The 12,038-nt window shown below is 37.4% G+C and overlaps 1 protein-coding gene across 1 annotated transcript in view; it reads left to right on the forward strand.

The window, feature by feature from the left end:
• Positions 1-12,038, forward strand: part of SHQ1 (SHQ1, H/ACA ribonucleoprotein assembly factor) — a 110,006-nt gene that overhangs the window by 37,026 nt on the left and 60,942 nt on the right. The gene's annotated exons all lie outside the window — the stretch shown is intronic.

The raw sequence follows: 12,038 nt of genomic DNA on the forward strand, positions 1-12,038 counted from the left end.
GACTTTTGACTATTAGTAAATTCATCCTGAAAAGACAAATACTTAGTAGCTTTAAGTATGTGGAAAATTCTAGGCTCTGAAACAAATTCCAAAGTGCTCATAACAGCATCATGAGAATAAGTATATAATTTCTAAGATAATGACTTTGAAGGGGGCAACATTCATTTGTATCAGTGCTGGCACGTTTATTTAAAAGTCACTTTTAGTGCTTTATGGTCATTTCTTATATTCTCCCCCTGGGGAGTCTCATCATTACTTTGACCTTAGGTAAAAGTGTTTGTGGGAGCTGACTTTTCAGGCTTCTGGATAAGAAGGGGAAAGAAAGGAAGTTCTTTCTTCTTCATCCAGGTGCCTTCGTTGGCTTAAAGGGGAGAATCACATCTCCAATGTTTTGTCCCAGCTGAAGGTGTGCCTAGTTTTTTCTTTGCCTTCTGTGTAACCTAGAGTCATCTTGCCCTGGGGGAAAAAGGTCATGTTTGAAGTAGATTCTTTTAAAGTAGACAATAATTGCAAAAATGAATCATAGTTAAATGAAAGATACCTTTTTATTCATCCAGTTGGTTTAGACTAGCTGTATTTTATTTTGAAGGATTGTTGATTATAGGATAAAAGAGTTACTATCATTGGGAAATCTGTCTTCTTTAACTTAACAGTGGGAAACAAACTGCTTTGTTTTTTCCTATGTCATTTCTTTTTGTCTTCCATTCAAGATATTTCTTGAACTGGTAAAATTACTTTGAAAAATCAGCTTACTAAATGAGTAATCGTTGAGCTTGAGGTACTCATCACAATTAATTTCTTTTTTAAGTCATGCTAGATTATCTGGGTATTATACATAGATTTAAACAATGAGAATGCAGTTTTTGATTATCCTGTTACATCATGGCTTTCAGATGGAAAATTGTGGCAAAATCCCCATGTGCATGTTTGCATGCACGTGTGCATGCACATGTTCACAGACATACACATTCTTACTCACTTTCACTCACTCTCTCACGTATAAACTACTACTTATTACTTTTTATTCTGGGAAATAATCTAGTCCTCTGGATTTTTATTTGACAAGTAATCAGTTCCGTGATTGCATGACCAAAAATAAATGTGATTGCCTTGACTTACACTGTAATCCATTACTCAAACAGTTTTAGTAGGTCAGAAATGAAATTGAGACTTAACTTTTCATCATCATTGTTCTGACAAGAAATAGTCTTATCAGCTGTGTTATGATAGCAACAGAAAACTTGAAGTAACTTGCTGGGGCTTCTGCTAAAAATGAATCTGAACCCTCTATAAACCATACAATGTGTCCTTGACTAATTTGAGTGTGGTTGGTTAGTGCTGAAATAGAGGGCTGGACTATCTAGAATTTGTGCCATGAGCCACAGGGATGACAAGCTCTGGACAACGATTGCACAGGTGGATGGCACAGGGATGCCATTATTGCCCCTGAAAAGTCTCATTTATTTGGACACCCCCTTATTTAAGTGATGGCAGCTCTGGTTTGCCATTTAATGTTTTCCAAGAATGAATTTGTGCCTACTTATAATTCAAAATGCAATCCTAGCAGTCACACTTTTTCTTATAAAGGTCAGTATAGTGCTTTCGCTGTTGAAAGTAATGAATAACTCTTTTCCTCCAAAGAAATATTGATCTCAAATGGAATGAGCTTCCAAAACCAACGTAGGACTGCTTCAGAATCTACAAAATATTTCATTATAACTGATTGACTATGATCTGAGTTTTCAAAGAGCCTTGAATTTGCTTTATCTGGCTTCACAGTGGCCTTTATAAGAATTCTTTACTAGGCCTTTGGCTTTTTTCAGTTTCATAATTTTTCTCCCACTCCCTCCCCTTCTCCAGAAGATTGTGTGTTTCTCTCTCACTGTAGCTATGTGTTTAATCCAAACTCCTTTAATGGCAGGAAATCCTGCTTAGCCCCTTAAGTACTTTTTTAGTGCTTAACATAGGACTGAACAACTCCATGGCTTCCCTGTTTTCTCCCTCTGTCCCTATCTCTTCAGCAACTTTCACCACCTCCTCTTTGTTCCATTCTTTTGGAAAGAATAGGTAGAATCCTTCATGGAAGCATCACTTAGCTGCTATTAGTTAATTGAAAATAAAAGTAAGAGGGATAAAGAGAGAGCAGCTTTCCTAATATAGCTTCACAAGTTTTATTCTATTTAAAAGTGACAAGACTTATAGCTTAATACTTGATCTTATATTATTTACACAGTTTACTGAGTATTTGTACTAACATCTGCACCTTATTAGTCTTTATAATTTATATATTTTTTATACTTTATAATTTTTTTATAGTCTACTTCCGCTGAAAGGGCTGAATGTGATGGGGTAGAAGGGAACAACAACTTAATTTTTTTCTTCCCTTTCCCCTTTGAGCTCATTCTCTGGTTTCTTTCTTTCCCCTTCTTCTTGGTTGGAATATATACTCTCTACATATTATATTATATCATATATGTGTCTTCTATAATATATACCCTATAACTTTTTCTATCACTTTAGATTACAAAAGAGTTCTCACCACTTCTAGTCACAAGAGCAGTCCAATTTCAGTGCTTCAAATGTCCACTTTGAACTTTATTAAAAAAGTAAACCTTCCCTTCCGCAGTTCGGGCCTGCCTCAGGGTGGAAGCCAGCAGAGGGGAGGGGGCCCCTTTTACAGCTGTAGGAAGTAGCCCTTGCTTCCAGAGCAGCTCTCTGCATTCAGCCACCACAGATGGCTTCCTGAGTTCCTGCTTCTTGAAGGGGGTTAGACACCAGTCTTCTTTGTACCCTACAATTATAGTTTCCAGGATAAGCAGGTTGTATTCTCTTAGGGTCTCTCAAAATCCCCTTCCTCTTGGTTTAAAGTGCCAGAAAATAACCTCCTTCCCTCACTCATGGAGGGTGGTAGGAAATCCCACAGCACCCTACCAACTTTATCCAAAGAGATTTTTCTGGACATCTTTACCCATAAGCTCCTGAAGGTGAATATTGGGCTAATGGGTTACAAATCATTTTTACTTACTCTCTGTACAAGTTCAGTATAACATCTCTTTTTAAAATACGGAAATATTTGTTACCTACTTTGTCCTTTGTAAGCTTCATTGGAAATGAGTCAGAAAGAGTTCCATCGTAATGTGCTAGTATAGCAGTCATTTATTAGTGCTAGTGCTAGGCTCAGTTCTTTATATACCTTATCTCATTTCACTCCCATTGCAATCCTGAGAAGCAGGGATGACTATCCCCATTTTGCAGATGGAAGACAGGCTCAAAGAAGTTAAGTCAGTAGCCCAGAGTCACACAGCTAGTAGATGGTAGAACCTGGATTTGTCTTTAGGTGTGTGTAACTAAACAGTTTTAAAGGAAATCATATGAAGCCAAGGATTTGCCTCAAAGTAGTCCAGGGTAGGTTGTGGGAAGGTGGGTAGGGTATTGCTGAAACAACGTTGGCCTCCTGTTGATAATCATTGACTGGGTGATGAGTACATGGGAATCATGATGACTTCTCTATTTTTGTACATGTAATTTTCCTTTATAAAATGTTTTTGTTTTTTTTTGGTGTGAGCTCTTAACCACTGTACTACTGTGTTTCAAATTTAAGTTTATGCACCATTTTGTGGAAAACAACTTCTATTTGGAAAATTGTATGAAAGTTTTTTGGATTAAAAAATACATACAAAGTTAGGTGGTTTTTGTTGTTGTTGTTCTGTTTTGTTTTTAAAGCTAATAGGAACCTACCTTTCTGTAAGCATTTAAAGTGTGATGAATAGCAGCTACGTGGAAGGCTGTAACCCAAGAAACAGTCTTCAGGAATCTAGTTGATGTCACCACTTAAAAGCTGTTTTTACTTCACATAATTAATAGTCCTTACATATCAGTCATTAACTGGGCTCAATAATCAATTTTTCAGAAATTACTGCTTTACTAAAGTCTTCCTTATATATAATAACACGATCAGTATGAAAGAAAAGAAGAGCTGTGGCACCAAGCATAGGGCTTGGGGATGATCTTTTTTTTAAGAAAAATGGATGTTCAAGAAATTGAGGTATGGCAAGTGTATTGTGTGAGCTCCGAGTTCTGATGAAACCTTGAAGGTGAATTTCTTTTTAATGCTTTAACTGTATTCCAGAGTCAATTTGGCAAATGCTTTTTAAAATTGAATTGTAGACTCAATTGAATTGGTAGATATCCCAAAACTTGAAAACCAAGATGAAATCATTAGAATTTTTCAATATTGACATTTATATATATTTAATTTGTATGAGTTCCCAATTCTGGACATCTTAAAGAATTGTTAGGCCTTTTAATTTTTACTTTTTAAATACATTATGTGAAACTATTTTGAGATTTATTCAAATATTTGTTGAGTACCTATTATGTCAAGGTGCTGAGCTGGGTCCTGGAGTTCTAATGAAGGAGGGGTGTACAGAATTGCACAGCTACCAGGTTTTTTAAAAATTGCATTTGTGAAAAATAGCTCAAAAAGCGGGATATGGAGAGTGAAAATATAAAGCCAGGGAAACTGACCTACGTTATGTCATTTAAGATATGTAACTTTCTACAGGGGAGCCTCTGCTTTATTTGACTTTTGTTTCTCAGCTCTTTCAAGTTTCCTGGCACTCTCAAGTACTTGTCAATTGGTTGATGAGTTCATCTATTTTTTTTTTTTTTGGCAGCTGGTCAGTAACAGGGATCGAACCCTGGACTTTGGTGTTATTAGTACCACTCTCAAACAACCGAGCTAACCAACCAGCCCAAGTTCATCTGTTAATTAATTCATTCAACAGATATTTTGGATGAATACCTACTCAAGAGTTATTCTGTACAATGCACCCTGAAAATATAAAGAGCAGTAGAACAATGAATTAGAGATGTATACTGTATTTGGGAAGCTTGTGCACTAGCAGGGAAGCTAAGATGTCGATCAATAACATGAAATACATAGTAGACACTGGTAAGTACCTTACAAGAAATGTGGATTAAGTAGTTCCAAAAAGGGAGAGTTGATGCTTCACTAGGGGTCAAGGAAAGCTTCATTGGGGTGTGGGGGGGTGAGATTTGAACTGGGACTTGATGGGTGGGTAGTATTTGGACATAGAAGGATGGGGGACAGTGTTCTAAACACTGTGAATGAGTACCATGAGGAAGTTCATGGAATAGCATAACTTCCTCAATGAAAATTCATTTGTTGGAAACACATGATGGAAAGTTGATATGCTATCTGATCCTGAGATTTGTCCTACAGCTTTTAAAACTGGTTGATTGTTTCTTTCCTGTTTGAGTTGACTGGTCACTAGAATTTATGTCTCTCCCTCTTTAATATTATCGCTTTATTCTCTGCTCTTCACTTGGGACATGGTAATTCTTCCTCATATTTTAAATTGGTCTTGAACTTTTTATCTCCTACTTAATTCCTCATAGCAGTTAATGTTTCTAAGAATGGAACAATCATAGTGCTTTCAGGAAATTTAAATAGCTTGTAATTAAAGTCAAATATTAAAGTAGTGTTTGTACCTGTTTTTCCTGACCATTTAAATACCAACTAATCCAAGAAAGGAGAGAACTTCGGAGGACAGGAGGAGCTACTCCTGAAGAGTGTGACCTGCAGTTGGGTGTTGGAAAGGGTGAGCAGGATTGTGGCCAAGCCAGTTCTCATCTTGCTCTCTCTGGATCCTTCTTCCACGAGGCACTGCAAATTCCTTTTACTCTTGTCTCTTCCTTAAAGTGAAAATCTGCACTCCCAATGTCTTAAATTGGCACATTTTTCCCATTCGTATATATTATTTATCCTCAGCATTTGTGGACTCATGCATGTACTCCCTGTAGGACGATATTGTAAATGAACGTAAACATTAAAGGGCAGAAAATCAAATTCCAGTCATCTCCATAGAATCCCTTTTTTCCTGATTATCCTGTTAACCACTAAGTATTGTTACCCACTAAAAATATTTAGCTTGCTCTTGTGGTAATTTCTGGGTTACATTTATATAAAAATTTATTTGTTCTTTTAAAATACAGTATAGGGGGCAGCATTTCCTATATGGTGTACAAATAATAAATTGCCTTTTAATTGCCACAAAGGATTAACAGGTTATGGTTATTCTACAAAAATATCACTTAAGATATTTTTAAACGTAATGTTCTTTGAAAATTTGAGGTATATAGTAATGCTTATTTACTGGTGATGATGGCTCGAAATTAGTTGATCTCTTAAATATTTACTTACATACAACTTAAGTCTATATCGTATTTCCTGTCCTATTTATTTAAGGTAGGTTTTGTTCATTTCTGCAGTTTCTGAGCTGAGCAATATAGAAAACCCAGAAGGTTAGTTACATGGTTTGAATGTATGGCTTAAAAAATGACTTCTGTAATTAGTGTCTCCTTAAATAAATTTCAAGTCAGTTTTGCAGTTATTTTTATGGATCTGAATTTTCATGGAAGTAAATTTAAGTCTACTTTTGGTAAGAAGATAAAGGCAATTGAGGCCTGCGCAGGCCCCAACCTATCTGTGGTTTGGGGCTGCTATCTGCCTCATAAAGCAAAGTGGAGGGTTTATCTTCTGGGAAGACAAAGTGGTCTTCTCCTCAGGAAAAGCCTCCTACATAGTTGTGTTTGGCATTTGCCAATAGTAAGACAGGGATTGAGGCCTCATGAGTCTGCGTTTTCAGTTGAAGTCAAGAGAGAAGACAGGGACGATAACCAGAAAATTCAGAGTGGAATGTAGATACCTCTAGAACTTGTCACTGCTAATTTAGCCTGGGCTTTATAATAGTCATGAAAGTGGATTCTTTAACAATAATAAAAAAGTGGTCCCTCCCACCCAAAAAAGAAGATAAAGGCAGAAAATTGTATATGTTTAAGACAAATTTGGGGGAAGAAAGAGAAAACATTTGACCCTAATGAATCAAGGTCCTGTTGCATATTAATATTGAGATTTAGAGGAAGTAAATTGAATAATACTTTGTGTGTTATCTGGAAAACATGTAAGAATGATACTTATGCAATTTAGAGTTTAAGAAAGAAGTTAAATGTCTACCACTTATTTTTCAATATTACTTATTAAACAGACAAGAGTCAAATTTATTCTCTGTGGAAGTCATTATCAGTGAAAATATATAAGGGTACACATGACTTGGTCTTTGCTCTTTAGGAGTTTATCGTATAACAGGAATCATAGGACAAAAGATAAGATATAAAATATGAGATATAAAGGAGAGAGTCTCTTAAGAAAATACCTTAACTGCCACCCCTTAGGCCAAATTCATCCTGTATGGTCCTTGAACTAAGAGTGCTTTTTACATTTTTAGTATTTTTTGGAAGCTAGCCTGTTCAGGGATGCAAACCCTTGACCTTGGTGTTATGACACCGTGCTCTAACCAACTGAACTGACCTGCCAGCCCACTTCTAATATTTTTTTCCAATCCTTTAAAATGTAAAAGGAAAAATAGTGTTTCATGACACATGAAAATTATATGAAATTCAAATTTTATTGTCTATAAATAAAGTTTTATTGCAACACAGTTATGCTTATTTACATAAGTATTGTCTGTGGCTGCTTTTGTGATATAATGCCAGAATTGAGTAGCTGCAACAGAGATTGTATGGCCCACGGAGACAAAATATTTATTTCCTAGCTGTTTACAGAAAAAAATGAGCCCTCTACCTTAAGTATGTACACAGAGGTTGAAGAGGAGACATTTTGTAGTGAGCTGAGGTCCTTGGCTACCTTCTGTTCTGAATAATGCCCAGCATTTAAGTGGATCATTTCAGCTGTTTTCTCTCCTCCCCACAGGGTGAGATCTAGTTGATCTAGCTGGTTCACATTTGAGTAGGCCCCTCTGCATTAGAAGAAGCAAACTGAGATGCCTACTTGGCCACATGGGTAAATGAATGAGGGTGGCAGGTTTTAAGAAAATAGGGAATAATGAGGCCTCTGGGAACTGGAGAGATACTTGGCCCATCTGTAGCCTACTGTTGCCATGTGAATATGATGTATTGCCAGTTTGGGGGACTTTTTAAAAGAAAGAGAAAGTAATGGTCTTTAACGTAAAATTTTTCAAAAGTATACATGAACAACGAAGTGGAAGATTTTAAATAACATTGTAAGAGCCATAGCATGTATGAGAGTTCAAGTCAGTTTTCAGTCTCTGCTATAAAGCCAGCTGAGTGCCAGCCAGCCTGTCTTTCTCACACTTTCTTGGGCCTGCCAGTTTCTAGCTGCAGTGAGGGCTTGCCCCAGGTCTCTCTTTCTTCAATCCAAGTTTGAGACTGAGTCTCAACCCTGTGCAGGTTTCAGGATTAGGTCAGGGGTAGATGTCCTGCAATCTCTAATGTTGCTACTACCAGAAAGCGTGAAAAAAAGACATATCCCTTACATCTCGTTCAACCACTTTGTATTATTCTTTTCAGCCAGAGCCTGGTCAGAGAGGAGGGGATGAGTCACAGGATTCCAGTACCACACATCATTCTGACCACATAGGGTGCTTATGAGTGGGGGGAGTAGGGAGGGAATTGACAAGGAAGAAGCAAACAGCATAGGCGTAATGAGTGAGGTATAGTGGTTATTACTTAAAGGACGTGTGGGATTTAAAGGAAGATATGGAGGAACGATATTCCCTGAAAAAGTAGAAGGTAAAAAAAAAAACTAGGGAGAAGAAAATAAGAGATCGAGGGTGCTTATGAGTGGGGGGAGTAGGGAGGGAATTGACAAGGAAGAAGCAAACAGCATAGGTGTAATGAGTGAGGTGTAGTGGTTATTACTTAAAGGACGTGTGGGATTTAAAGGAAGATATGGAGGAACGATATTCCCTGAAAAAGTAGAAGGTAAAAAAAAAACTAGGGAGAAGAAAATAAGAGATCAATGTCTTAAGAAATGGTAAATCCTCTAGGTTGTCTGGAGGCCTGGGGTGTGGAGGGGAATGGAAGGAAAAAGCTGGGAACAGTGTGTTGGCGCAGGGCTGAAGACGGCCTGCAGTGGCTTGCTAAAGAGATTGGGTCTTCTTCAGGGAAGAACCACTGAAGAGTGTGGTGTTGGGACCAGTGAGAGGCTCACGAAATCAGTTTCATCTGGCAGTAGCACTTAGGATAGAGTTAGTGATGCAGAGAAGAGAGGAGACACTTTTTCTTTCCTGGACACAGGCAGTGTGGTCTGAACTGAAGCACTAGCTGTGGTGTTAAAGGGGAAGGACTATGTGGGCACATACTTCACAGGTAGTGGTTGGGGCAAGGGAAGGGAGTATGTGGACCCCTGATCTGTGTGACCTGTTGTCCTCCTTCCCTTTTCACATGTAAAGACATGTTCGTTGTCTCTTTTAATTCTCGCCGCAGTTCTTAAGAATTTCCCTCTCAATTTACCCAGGAGAGAGCATTCATATTAAAGTATCAAATAGCTAAGAAATGACACCAGGAACAAGCAGATTCAGTGCTGCACAAGGTCTACAGTGGAACAGTTAGAATCATTATCACATTTACTTTGTGGAGAAGTTAGCTAGGAGCTATGTAAGATTATTTATTTATGTATGGCTTTTCAATGATCTTTCCTGGGCCATTCAGAATTGGGGACCAGAATTCTAAGACCTTAATTTCATAGTCAAAATTTTCATGCAGCCTTTTAGTATAAATTAAATTGCATGTAGATACATTTAATCATTTTTACTAAATTATATTTACTGTCCATTGATTAAAATATAAAGAAGCATAATTCAATTAAGCAAATATTCTCACTGTAATACAGTGAGTGTTTCCAAAGGTTTGATTTCTCTCCCATTCCTCGACATACTCCTCACTATTTCATATCCCCAAGAGGACTCGTAAATACTGACACTGTATTTATTTCCTAGTGGCTGAGAGTCAGACATACTTATTTTCAAATCCTGACTGTTGCTTCCCAGCTATGATCTTGGCCAGCTCCTTCATATCCTTAGGCCACAATTTCCTCATTTATGAAACAAGGAAGAAAGTATCTAGCTTGTAGGGTTAAATGATATATGTAAAGTACCTGGTGCAGAGCAAATAAATGGGTAGCTACTAACTACTTGTCTTAGTCTGTTTTTTCTGCTATAACAGAATATCACGGACTGGGTAATTTACAAAGAACAAAAATTTATTGGCTCAGGGTTCTAGAGACTGGGAAGTCCAAGTTGGATTCCTCTGGTGAGGATCTTCTTCTTCTTGCATGGCAGAAGGCATTACATGGCGCAAGAGAGCAAGAGATTGAATTCGCACCCTCAAGCCCTTTTATAATCAGCTTTAATCCACTCATGAGGGTGGAGCCCTCATAACCCAAGCACTTCCCATTAGCCCCCACCTCCCAACACTGTTGCATTGGGATTAAGTAAGTTTTTAACATATACTTTTTGGGGGACACATTCAAACCATAGCACTACTATAATAGAGGGGTGTGCCAGGAATTATGAGGGAAACTTAAGCCAGTTTGAGGGAGAGTCAGAACCTGTTCCCAGAAGAAGTAATGCCTGATTAAGATTTAGATGGTAAATGAGGGGTTAGATTGAGGGTTATGCATTTCGGGCAAAGGGAACATCTACAACATATATATTTGCTTCATGTTAATTTTGTCTGTGACTGTACAAACAGTCACATATATGAGGGTACTTCAAAAATTTTGTGTAAAAATAGAATTGAAAGATAATACAAATCTTTTCATGAACTTTTTGAAATACCCTCATAAATGTATATAATGGTATATAATTATATATGTAATTTTAATAGCAGAATACTTTTTAAATTGACGTAATAGTAACTCATTAGTTCAAGTGTGTGTTCATTTAATTTAATTTATTTATTTCGAATATTCATGAGATACAAAGCTAATTGTCCCTCCTCCTGCCCATGATATGGGGGCCAGATTCATATTGGGGGCATACCCACTACCAGAAATTACTTTTGTACCCTTTGTCCCCTTCCAATTATCCCCCAACCTCCCTCTTCTTCCCCCTCTCCCCTCAACTCAAATTTATAGCCCTAGGAATGTTCCCTCCCTCTGTTGGATCATGGGAGTACTGTGGTCTTTCTTTCCTGCCTTCCTTTCTCTCTTAGCTCCCACATATAAGTGAGCACATGTGGTATTTATGCCACTGTGCTTTGCTTGTTTCACTCACCATAAGTTTGTCCAGGTTCATCCATGTTGTTTTAAATGGGAGTATTTCATTCTTTTTTATGGCAGAGTAGTATTCTATAGTGTATATATACCACAGTTTCCTTATCCGATCATCTATTAATGGACATTTAGGTAGGTTCCATATCTTGGCTGTTGTAAACACAGCTGCAATAAACATGGGAGTGCAGGTATCTCTTCGACGTGATGATTTCTATTCCTCTGGATATATACCCAGAAGAGTGGGTGGATCATATGGTGGATCATATGGAAGATCTATCTGTAGTTGTTTGAGAAACTTCCAAATTGTTTTCCAAAGTGGTTGTACTAATTTACATTCCCATCAATAATACAGTAGTGTTGCCTTCTCTCCAGACCCTTGCCAGCATTTGTTATTCACCATCTTTTTGATCATAGCCAGTCTAACTAGAGTGAGGTGGTATCTCAATGTGGTTTTAATTTTCATTTCCCTGATAACTAGTGATGTTGAGCATTTTTTCATGTATCTGTTGGCCATTTGTATGTCATCCTTTGAAAAATGTCTATTCACTTCCTTTGCCCATTTTTTAATTGGGTCATTTACTTTTTTACTGTGTAGTTGCTTGAGTTCTATGTATATTCTGGATATTAGTCCCTTGTTGGATGCATAGTTGGCAATAATTTTCTCCCACTCTGTAGGTTGTCTTTTCACTCTGTTGATTGTTTCTTTTGCTGTGCAGAAACTTTTTAGTTTGATATAGTCCCCTTTGTTTATTTTTTCTTTTGCTGCTTGTGCTTTTGGGCTCATGTTCATAAAACCTGTGCCCCGACCTAACTGCTGAAGTGTTTTACCTTTATTTTCCCTTAGTAATTTTACAGTTTCAGGTCTTATACCTAGGTCTTTAATCCATTTTGAGTTGATTTTAGTGTATGGTGAGAGATG

Source organism: Galeopterus variegatus, unplaced genomic scaffold, assembly GCF_000696425.1.
Source record: "Galeopterus variegatus unplaced genomic scaffold, G_variegatus-3.0.2 Scaffold4875, whole genome shotgun sequence".
Lineage (NCBI taxonomy): Eukaryota > Metazoa > Chordata > Mammalia > Dermoptera > Cynocephalidae > Galeopterus > Galeopterus variegatus.